Here is a 10,328-nt window from a genome sequence, read left to right on the forward strand (position 1 = left end):
ACGTCCGTTGCACTTCCCAGCTCAGCAGCGGAAGTGGGGCGGCACCCCCTCCCACACTGACGGATGTAAGAACTTAAGGCAACGGAACTCAACTGCTATGCATTCAGAGCAAAGTTACGGGCACGTCACAGCAAAGCTTCGATATTGGCGGAATGGTTTGAACCCTGAGGACGTAGGCAGTATATATTCCGAAACGTTAATACACGCGTATCTGAGTATACAGTGTCATAACCTATTGTTTTAGGATGCGGTGATAGTATGGAGCTATGGTGGAATGACGATTAGTAGGGGAAAATTAAAGGAAGAAAGCTGTTAGAGAAATCTAAGCCAATGCCAGTTTATCCTCCACAAATCCCAAAAGAGTCCACCCTGGGTTGAGAGGCCGGAGCCTAACAGGCATGTAAATGTTGCGACGTTGAGACAGGCGATACTTATACAGGGTGATTCACTCGTTAAGGGGAACGAAATTAATAATTACACACCACGCAATAATTTTGTCGATGAGAACAATAATTGGCGAGAATATTCCTTGCCATATGCGGAGATAATTGTGTTACAGAAGCTACTGCAATTGTTTCCCTACACCTGGAGACGCAGGCCGACACGACGCTCCAGTGTTGCCAACCTTGCAGCAGGAATTGCAACAATTGGCACGAACCGGGAAGACAGGCACCGCAGGTCATTGTTGCTAAGTACACAGTGCTGCCAAGTTTCGTTTTCATTGACAAATTATTGCGTGATTTGTAACTATTAATTCGGGGACTCCCTGCGGGAATGTTCCCTTACACGTGACTAACATACTTTGAGGGCAACGCTTACGATGGCGCAAGCGCCGTGATTTGATTCGGAATGCTACTGGGAACCCATATACCAGTGGTGCATACAGCTCGAAACCATTTCCACATCATGACCAACAATTTAATTATATTGAGAAATGGGAAAAGCACGGCATTTGGTGGGGCTGGGTAAACAGACTGTACATGTCCCAGCATCCAAGACACTGAGAATTCTGTACGTGAACTAGACACACACAAACACAAGATGCGTTGCATTCTGGGATACAGAATCCTACAAGTTCACCGATATTCTGAAGAGACGTCCTGCCTCCTTCTTCAGGACTGAAAAAGCAAGCAAGAAGAAAGCAGAGCTCTTTTCTGTTCTTATTTCCTTATGATTATATACTGATGCTGAGTGGACTCCGAAACGTCGGAGTAAACTTATAGCTGACTACACGGCGTCACATCCAAGAAGATAGAACTCTTCTAGAAATGTGTCCTGTTTTTATACTGATAATTTTATATACACTTAAGTTCGGAAAGTTTATCTTTCTTAGAGCATCTGGCATTTTGCAGTGACTTAACCCGTTTATGTCCTGTCATTTAATTCAAATTTCCTTGCCAGGAGCATGAGAATACCGTACTGTCTGTGTGTACGCTTTTCAACTGTTAAACAAGTTGGCTGATTTTTCACGAAATCGCCAGTAGAGGCCACTCCAGTTTCTGTAGCCGGTAATAATTACGCGGTAGTCGACCAAACTTTTGACACAAAAGTGACATTAGCAACCCTAAATTTAGGGTTCTGAGTGGAGGCACGTTTGCGGAAAATATTCAGATTTTATTAATGCACTTCTTTGTAGTCTGTAGAGAGCGAAACGTTTCTTTAGCTTCTGGTTTCACGGCAGTAACCAATGTTATCGCATATTCCCGAGACCAGGGGAAGTTCCCGGTAAAGACAGGTTTGGGTTGAATACGCGTTCCGCGTTAGGCAGGTCTGGCGGTTATTGTTTCACGACTTCCAGTAGCAGCAGTGGCAGGGGATCTGACAAGCGAATGTTGGTACAGACACAGTTCTGCTCCATCTGAAATCGATTGCACAGGCTCATTTGGAACAGCGAATGGGGTAAGATTGCAGGCGGTGTGGGGAGTGGGCCGGAAATTGTAATGGGAGAATGCTGTAGCAAGTAAAGAAGACCGCCTCATCTTCCTTTGAGACATTAAGTTCACCTCAATGCGTGGAATTTATAAACCCAGTTCGTACCTCACAGGAAACACTCCGTCTCCATAGCAACGACCAATCGGTTAGGGATATAACGGCTGTGGTAATCACAAGGAAAGCAGCAGATCACTTGAGAAGCCAGCAGTTGTCAAGACACTCAAGAAATTCCTGGCACTTTAAGGGTTCCGAAGGTTCATGATCATGTTCACAAGATGCCACTACTTGTCCCTGTCAGGAACCAGACGAATCCTCTCCACACCTTCATATACTATTTTCTTGAGATACATTTTAATATCATCCTCTCATATACTCCCAGATCTTTCAGTTGGTGACTTTGCTTCACACTTTCCTTCCACAATGAAACGTTTAAATACGATGTACGTGGTTAGGAGCAGCGCATTCTGCTGTGTAAGCCTGCATTGACACGAAACCTCTGCATACCTTGTATAGATGTGACTTAGTACAGTGCAGTGACAGAGCCCACAGTGACCTGGACGCCGTGACAGCGCGGATAGACTCGTGCTGAAACTGCGGTGCAACAAACGTAGCGCCTACATAGAGAGGCCGACCCCTGTACAGTACAGTGCAGTGCAGTGACAGAGCCCACAGAGACCTGGACGCCGCGACAGCGCGGATATACCCGTGCTGAAACTGCGGTGCAACAAACACAGCGCCTACATAGAGAGACCGACCCCTGTACAGTGCAGCGCGGATAGACTCGTGCTGAAACTGCGGAGCAACAAACGTAGCGGATACATAGAGGCCGACCCCTGTACAGTGCAGTGCAGTGCAGTGACACAGAGCCCACAGTGACCTGGACGCCGTGACAGCGCGGATAGACTCGTGCTGAAACTGCGGTGCAACAAACGTAGCGCCTACACAGAAAACCCGACCCCTGTGCATTGCAGCGCAGTATAAGCGGCAGGTAGAGATTCAAACCAAACACAGCTAGAAGTGTACAGCGCTACCGCCGAGCAAACCTGCTCGACAAACCACCTTGTTAGTACGTTAGCTATTCGAGCTAACAAAATTTTCTGTAAATAACGCATTGCTTTTGTTACTGTACAGGCGCCCTTTTCACACCTGTCCTATGGCTGCGCATGAGAACACACGTGACAAGTTGCGGGGCAGTGACTGTGTCTGCATTGTGAAAGGACCTGTGACGCACTATAATAAAGATCCTGATGAAGCCCACACGCGCCATACAGTCAGTAATTCAGTGGACTCGACCAAACCCACTGCGCAGTGCGTTGAGAACGGCCAGGTCTAGGAAGTCGGACTGTACATGATTTCACTCTACACTGCCCCCCTCCCCCCGTATGTAATGCAGTCGGTGGAGGCCTCAAAAAGGTGTTCGTTTAAACATTAAATTCATTTTAATGTATATGCAAAGCCTTTGCACGCATCAGCAGTCGCCCCGTCAGCGGGTCTGTAACTTAGGCTTACAAAGCGAGTGCAGATGCCGGGTCCACGCAGTTCTGAATGCGGCAAGACATATCGGCGTCCACTGCAATGCGCGTCACGTATACCGACGTCACGCGTCTGATACAGCCATCAGGAGACGTCCTCTCGTCTGACTAAATAATTTCCAGGAAACGCCTGTCGTCACATCCAGAAATTCTCCAGTTTCTATGCCATAGGTCCGCGATCGAGCCCAGGCCAAGTCACGTGGGATCTGTGGTGGACAAAGAGGCAGTGGGGTTGGATTTCTCCAAGTAGGACTGTTTCTCCTGCCAATTTTCATCCCACCAACTGCTGCGCATTCATTAATCATCGGAGTTGCATGGACTTGTTAAGTAAGCAACCTGAAGCAACAGCAATTATAATTGTTAGGGAAGTGAATGCAACGCCGCAGTACACTGTCTCTGCACTATGTCATGAAGACGTATGCGAGAGTGGAGGCATAGCTCTACTGTTTCTGGCCTCAGCACTAGATAGAGTTCAGTAGTCAGCTTCACGCTTCTGCCGTCTCACCTTAGCTGAAACAGCTCCCGGTACTAGTGGGATAGGAGGCTGGGTGGACTCTGTGTAACAGAGAGGAACATTTACCCTGTCAGGAATCGAACCCCGGTCCTCCAGCCGGTCGCTGTACCTGGAGAGCTATCCCGGCTCCTGTCTCTGCTGGTAACACAACAAAGCAAGACCGCAGATCACCTCTAGACCTCGGCATAGAAAGTTAGTTTCGGGGCGGGGGGGCTAGGGTTGGTGTTCTAGACTCGCATTCGGAGGACGTTCCTTTCGAATCTCGCTAAGGACACCGCCTATCCTGACTATTCCGCAGTTTTCCTCAGTCCCACAGTCATGTCACGAAGACTGTCAAATCCCTACGAGACTACACTCTCGCTCGTGACGGCCACACTACACAAGGCACAACAAAGGAAACAAATTTCTGCAGTCACTCGAGCCTAACATTGCGATATCAGTTTGTGGGGCACATAGTGAGGCGTCCATTCGGGCGTCGTCGCGCGGCAAAAGGCGCACTGAAGATCTCATTGGAGAAATGTAAGCAGGAGGGAATGATGAAAGCAAACGTATAGAGACAAGAACCACAGCCTTAATGCACATTGGGCAAAGCAGGAGAGAAGCTCGTTTCTTCACAGACGCACGGACTCCCCCTCCAAATTGCGCGTCTGTTCGGCGTCACCGAGAGACAGGATTTCGTTGTTAGGACACATCCCCCGCTGTGCGCAATTCTAAACGTGGCACATGTGACTAAACACGCGAGGAACGTGGTACGTGACTAAACATGTAAGGTAAGTGGCACGTATGACTAAACACGCGACGATCGTGACACGTGTGACTAAACAAACACGCGAAGAAAGTGATACATGTGACCTAACACGCAAGGAACGTGATACGCGTGACTAACCACGCAACGAACGTGATACGCGTGACTAAACACGCAACGAACGTGATACGTGTGACTAAACACGCGAAGAAAGTTATACGTGTGACCAAACACGCAACGAACGTGATACGCGTGACTAAACACGCAAGGAACCGTGAGCCTGCTTCCTATAAATAAGATGCGGGGGTTAGTTACCTGCAGGCTCACGTGTCTGTTTGTCCGTCTCAGTTCTCTCTGACGTCTTCGCAAAGAAAAGTCTCAGATGGATTTCCAGGAACGTTCGTATTCTTCGCACGACGAAACACGAATACAAACGTCGGGACAACTGCTCGGGTTCTAGAACCTCGTCATTACCGCGGGTCGGGAGAACTCGACACGGAGCAGGTTTTGAACCCGAGCGTATTCTCGGAAGTGCAAGCCATAGAAACTGCTCGGTGTGTCTTGTGTGTTTCCTTTGTGTTCCCCAGTTCAGACGTCTCTACAAGAGGCTTATGAACTTATAACTTTATTTGACGATGAAAAGAGCCAGTATAACAATACACCAGCCGTACCTGAAGTGAAGTTTAAGGTTCAGAATATGAGATGATCTTCATAAGAAGTCACCTCTAAAGACAACTCAAGGTTAGAATACATATTTAAGTATAAGTCCTGAGGTTTCTATGGCAGTGAAGGTTCATATTGTGACCTCGTTGCTTATCTCCAGGGGGAGAAATGGCGCCCAAGCGTCAGGGGAGAAGGGCGGAGACTCATGGAGGGAATTATTACAGCGCGTTTGGTGAAAAGGGCGTCGGCAGTCATGTCACTATGCTCACGGAGCGTTGCCTGAGGAGTACTAGGAGTACAACAAACACCGACAGGCACTACTGGTCTCAGCGTGCTCGTGGGCTGCAGACAACGGTCTTGAGCTATGCAGATCACAGCCAATTCTAGCCCTGGTTATAATAATTGTGATTATCAATCCAAACCCCATCTATCCTCACTTATCACGTGACAATATTATCAGTATTCACAGAAATAGACACGATAGATTGAAACTACTTACTCGTTCATCACCTCCTACCTAACTTCACTCAAAGCGTTAACGGTTGCTATGGCAACACAAAATTGCGTAATGGCAAATTTCAAACGCGCAAGACTCTCTCTTTTCACACATAGAAGGCAGAATGCCCGCTGGGCGATGAGCCCAATAAAATGCCCATTTATGCGCGTCTGCTCTGCAAGGTCCATTAGGATACCCTCCGTGCCCAAATCCTATTTACGCCAAAACCCATTCAGTCTGACGCGCAATTCTGTTCCCGGGTCGGAGAGGCAGCGGCGCGCCTACACGTTCTGTGTATAGGTCACAACGGTTACGAGTCCATTGCGTGATGTCACAACGCCAGAGCAGATCTGCACTTCAGCATTATTATTATTATTATTATTATTATTATTATTATTATTAAGTTAATATGTAAAGTAACTTGGACTTGGGCTAGAATTAAAAATGAGAGAGTTTGTAGAGAAGGCAACCAAATGATTTAGAAGAAATGGCAAGAAAGGAATTAGGCTCTGCTGCAGTGACAGTGAGACTGCTATAAATCCGTTGCCAGGATACGACCACTGAAGACTGAGATCACTTGTGTATGTGTAATGGTGAACTGTAACGTGTGTAGATCAGCGAAAGCGCTGCAATTAATTGTAGCTCTTGGTTACACGTACAAGGTGCCAGTAAATCCAATCATCCAATCTACACCCCGTCTAATAAAGTCACGCACACCTAAATCGTGACATTATTATTTTCCTTGGTGGGTTGCGTGAACCTTTACTCTGAAGAATGCTCTTTATAGGGCAGGGGGCATTCGGAATGAGTTTCTGGAACCAAGGGGTAGTGGTGGCCCGAAAAGAAATGTTTGGGGACAGATGCTGTACATAGATGTCTCTGTAATGCATTACACTTTCCGAACAATACGTGTATACGTTTCGCTGGAAGTTAAAAGCGAGCTTCGATTCTTGTTAAGGAGCTTATGTGATTAAAAGTTCCTTGAAGAAAATACAAATATTGTTCGCCTGGCTGGCGTCCCTCCTTCCTGCGTCTCATGAATCTCCCATCTCATAGAGACACATCTCATGAGAGAGGTTCTATTCATGTTACGAATTCGCAAGAGATGAGAACACACTTTTAATCAAAATATGATTTCAGAACTTTACAGAATAAGCAGACAAGGGAAACAGTGCACATCTTCTGCCCATTGAAACGTTAAAGTGAAATGCAAACTCAGTTTTGAGCCATCTGAGCCAGTTCTGGAGCACAGAGGAGCCTAAATCACAACAGATTACAGTCTAAACAAATTTGCTATCAGGTACGATCCGAGCTCATATCAGCCATAAAACACGTCGCATTCACAGCAAAAATACAAGATCCGCGGAAAACAATTGAACATGAATTCTCATGCAGGTTTGACTCTGACCACGTTACCTTGGAAACGAAATCGATTGTTGCTCGGTAGGCCATTGTTGGTTGCTGAGTACCGAACAACAATAACATCGGTCTGACCGGTAAACTCGGTTTCCACGAAATCGAAATGTCCCAGTTTGGTTCTCCAGTTCGCGTCCTGTCACTGTCCTCAAAATACTGACTGCCTACGGATTGTTACTTAGGGAGACGCTCTCTGTAAGCTGACAATATTAAATCAAAACAGTCTGAGTCCTCTTTGTTTTCTGAGCCCCATTTGAGGGGCCCCTATTTTTGCAAGCTGGAATGATCATATACACCTGTGATAGGTGAAATTATGAATACAAAGCAAACAAATTCCGTCCATGCGTTCGGGCGCTACTAACAGACAGACAGACAGAGAGATAGACAGACAGACGGTGAGATCGAATCCCAGTCTCAGATTCAGAGATGCCCACATGTACAAACTCGCCGAAATTTCGGGGTCAGGTTTTGTTTGCTGTCACAATGCGTTTTCTTCGTATGTGAAAAAGTGAAACTATGCAGAAAAAAAAGGTAAAGCTATCCCTGTAACAGGCAGTGGAGGCCCATAGGGTTGTGAGATGTTGAGGCTCCCACATTTTGTCTAGAAAATCGGTTCATAGATGGCCGTGAGGTTGTCAGGCTTACGCACCGGCCGCCCTTTACCCTCCAGGAAGATTCCTGGTACTCATGACTGTTACAGGCTAAGTCGACCCCAGGGCCACAGTGCGGCTGGGAGGATTAGGTCAATTGAAAAATCCAATGACTTCGTCGGGGATCGAACTCGCGACCTCTCGGCTTGCAGAATAGTGCCTCAACCAACTACGTTACCGCGTGCCTCTGTGAAACTTTGTAGGCTGTTAAATTGACATATCTTGTATAGACTGGCCTTTATACACACTCGCATGCACTCAGGAAACTTCTGTAAACTGAAAACAAACATCACTTATGTGGGACACCCGTGCAGTTTGGTACATGTTCGCCGATGATTCATATGACTGTAACGCCTCAGTCTTCCAATGTAAGGGAGTTAGCCAAGCAAGCAGAGAGCAAACTGAACTCCGCTTGGTTTCTTTGCTACCTCAGGGTGCAGGAAATACGTTTCTCCGAAACGTCGGTAAATCTCTACCAGATTACGGGGCGTCACATCTCAGAAGACTGTATTCTTCCTTGTCGACGCCGTCAGAACCTAAAATCCAACAAATATCAGTTAAATTGGAGGCAACACATAAGCACGCTGCAAGGTGATACACTGCTTTAACGCGAAATAAGTGTCCACTATACACACTGTCACGATTTTGGTGACTATAGACGGGGTTTGGTTCGATAAACGGATTTACTGAAGTCTTAGAACGGGTAACTACAAGTAAGGTTCATGCTCGCGCTGTTCTACACTATGGGACACGCCATGTCTTTACAGTTATTGGCTGTTGCTTGGTAGCGGCTTCCAACGGCTAACGTTCCCCTTCATCTGAGTTCCAGTACTGTCACCGGCCTCGGCTACCAGCTTCTAACAGCAACAGTTCACAACACCTGAACCCCAGTGGTTATCTAAGTGCAACATCTAATTTTCCTACTTACATCTTAAAACGGACCGCATATAAAACACAGCTGCCTAATAACGGCCGTTGTATAGCTATTTATTTCGTGGTCGTTGCCTAGTAACCGATCTACATACCACAATACCTTAGTTCTTCAAAGAGGTGTTCAGTAATGAGACAAAAAAGTAAATCCCTTAATTATCGGAACACAGTTTCATCAATGGCAAGTCGGCTCAGCCAGTAAGGCTTCTAACTTCGAATCTGGTCTGGGACAACGCCTGAGGTTTTTTCGTGGCATTCTTCAGTCCTTCCACGTAAATACCAGGATGATATCTCAAGACATGACCGCTTCATTCCAAATTCTTTGCAATTCATCATTCACTAATCACCTAACATTCAACGCTACAAATTCTGTGCTGCTATTAGTCACGAACGCATAGATACACAGAGAAGATGGCGGAAGGCAGCCCCCTTCCACTTGTAATTAGCGAGGAACAGACGAGACATCTGACGGAGGGTCTGTGATACGCTGGCCCCATCTAAAGGTCAAGTTTCCCAACTTCGAGAGTTTACAAAAACAAAGCATCAAAGCCGGGTGGAGGAGCGGCAGAATCTGTCTACGCTTTAATAAATATTCGGGCCGTGAAAGCAGGTCAGTATCTCGTCAGGGGCGACATGCAGCGACTGAAGGCCGTGCCGTCAAGTTGCTATACTCTGTTCACGCTTCGCAGGGCCTCTGTAGGGTAAAGCGTGGCACACCGCAGTTCGATTCGAGGTCCTTACAGTGGTGATGGTGAAGTATATGATCATCTGGGCTGTGCTTCCGTGTAGTTCGGTAGTTCCACAGACGTTTCGGAGAAACATATCGCCTCCAACCCCAACCTCGAAAAGTAAAGGAAGCAAGAAATATGCGGCAAGCAGCTTCCTATACAACTCACTCTTCTGTACTGAAGATGAAAGTAATACGTTCCTCCGAAACGTCTATGGATATCTACCAAACCACACAGCGTTACAACCCAGAGATCATACATTATTTGACAGTAACTAAAATTAAGGGCCGGTCACGGTAGCGGTCTAAGGCATGCACTGTCTTCGTTCGCTTGGAAACCGGGATCGTGTGTTCGAATCCCACTCGGGGCATGGATGTTTAGTTTGTGTGTGTGGGTTTTTCTGTATTTGTGTACAGGTAGAGGCCTTGCGACGAGCTGATCACCCGCCCAAGGAGTCCTACCAAATGTGTAAGATTTAGAAAAACCGAAGTGAACGGAGAAGTTCATGGAGGTAGGCCTAGGCCCACTGGGGCTGTAGTGCCAAGGAAAGAAAAAACTGAAATTAAGAACAGTTCTGTCTCCTGAGATATAACGCCGTCTAGCCCCTTGAAAGTCAATCGACGTTTCGGAGGAACATGTCGCATACATATTCAGAGTCAAAGAATAAATAAAGCAAGAAACTGACCTGAACACAGTAGTAAATATAGCATATATATATATAT

General features: G+C 46.7%; 1 protein-coding gene across 9 annotated transcripts in view; it reads right to left on the reverse strand.

Annotated features, from left to right (window-relative positions):
• LOC111866557 (SCY1-like protein 2) overlaps positions 1 to 10,328 on the reverse strand; it is a 157,037-nt gene that overhangs the window by 77,951 nt on the left and 68,758 nt on the right. The gene's annotated exons all lie outside the window — the stretch shown is intronic.

The sequence above is a fragment of the Cryptotermes secundus genome, unplaced genomic scaffold (genome assembly GCF_002891405.2).
Source record: "Cryptotermes secundus unplaced genomic scaffold, Csec_1.0 scaffold575, whole genome shotgun sequence".
Taxonomy (NCBI): Eukaryota; Metazoa; Arthropoda; class Insecta; order Blattodea; family Kalotermitidae; genus Cryptotermes; species Cryptotermes secundus.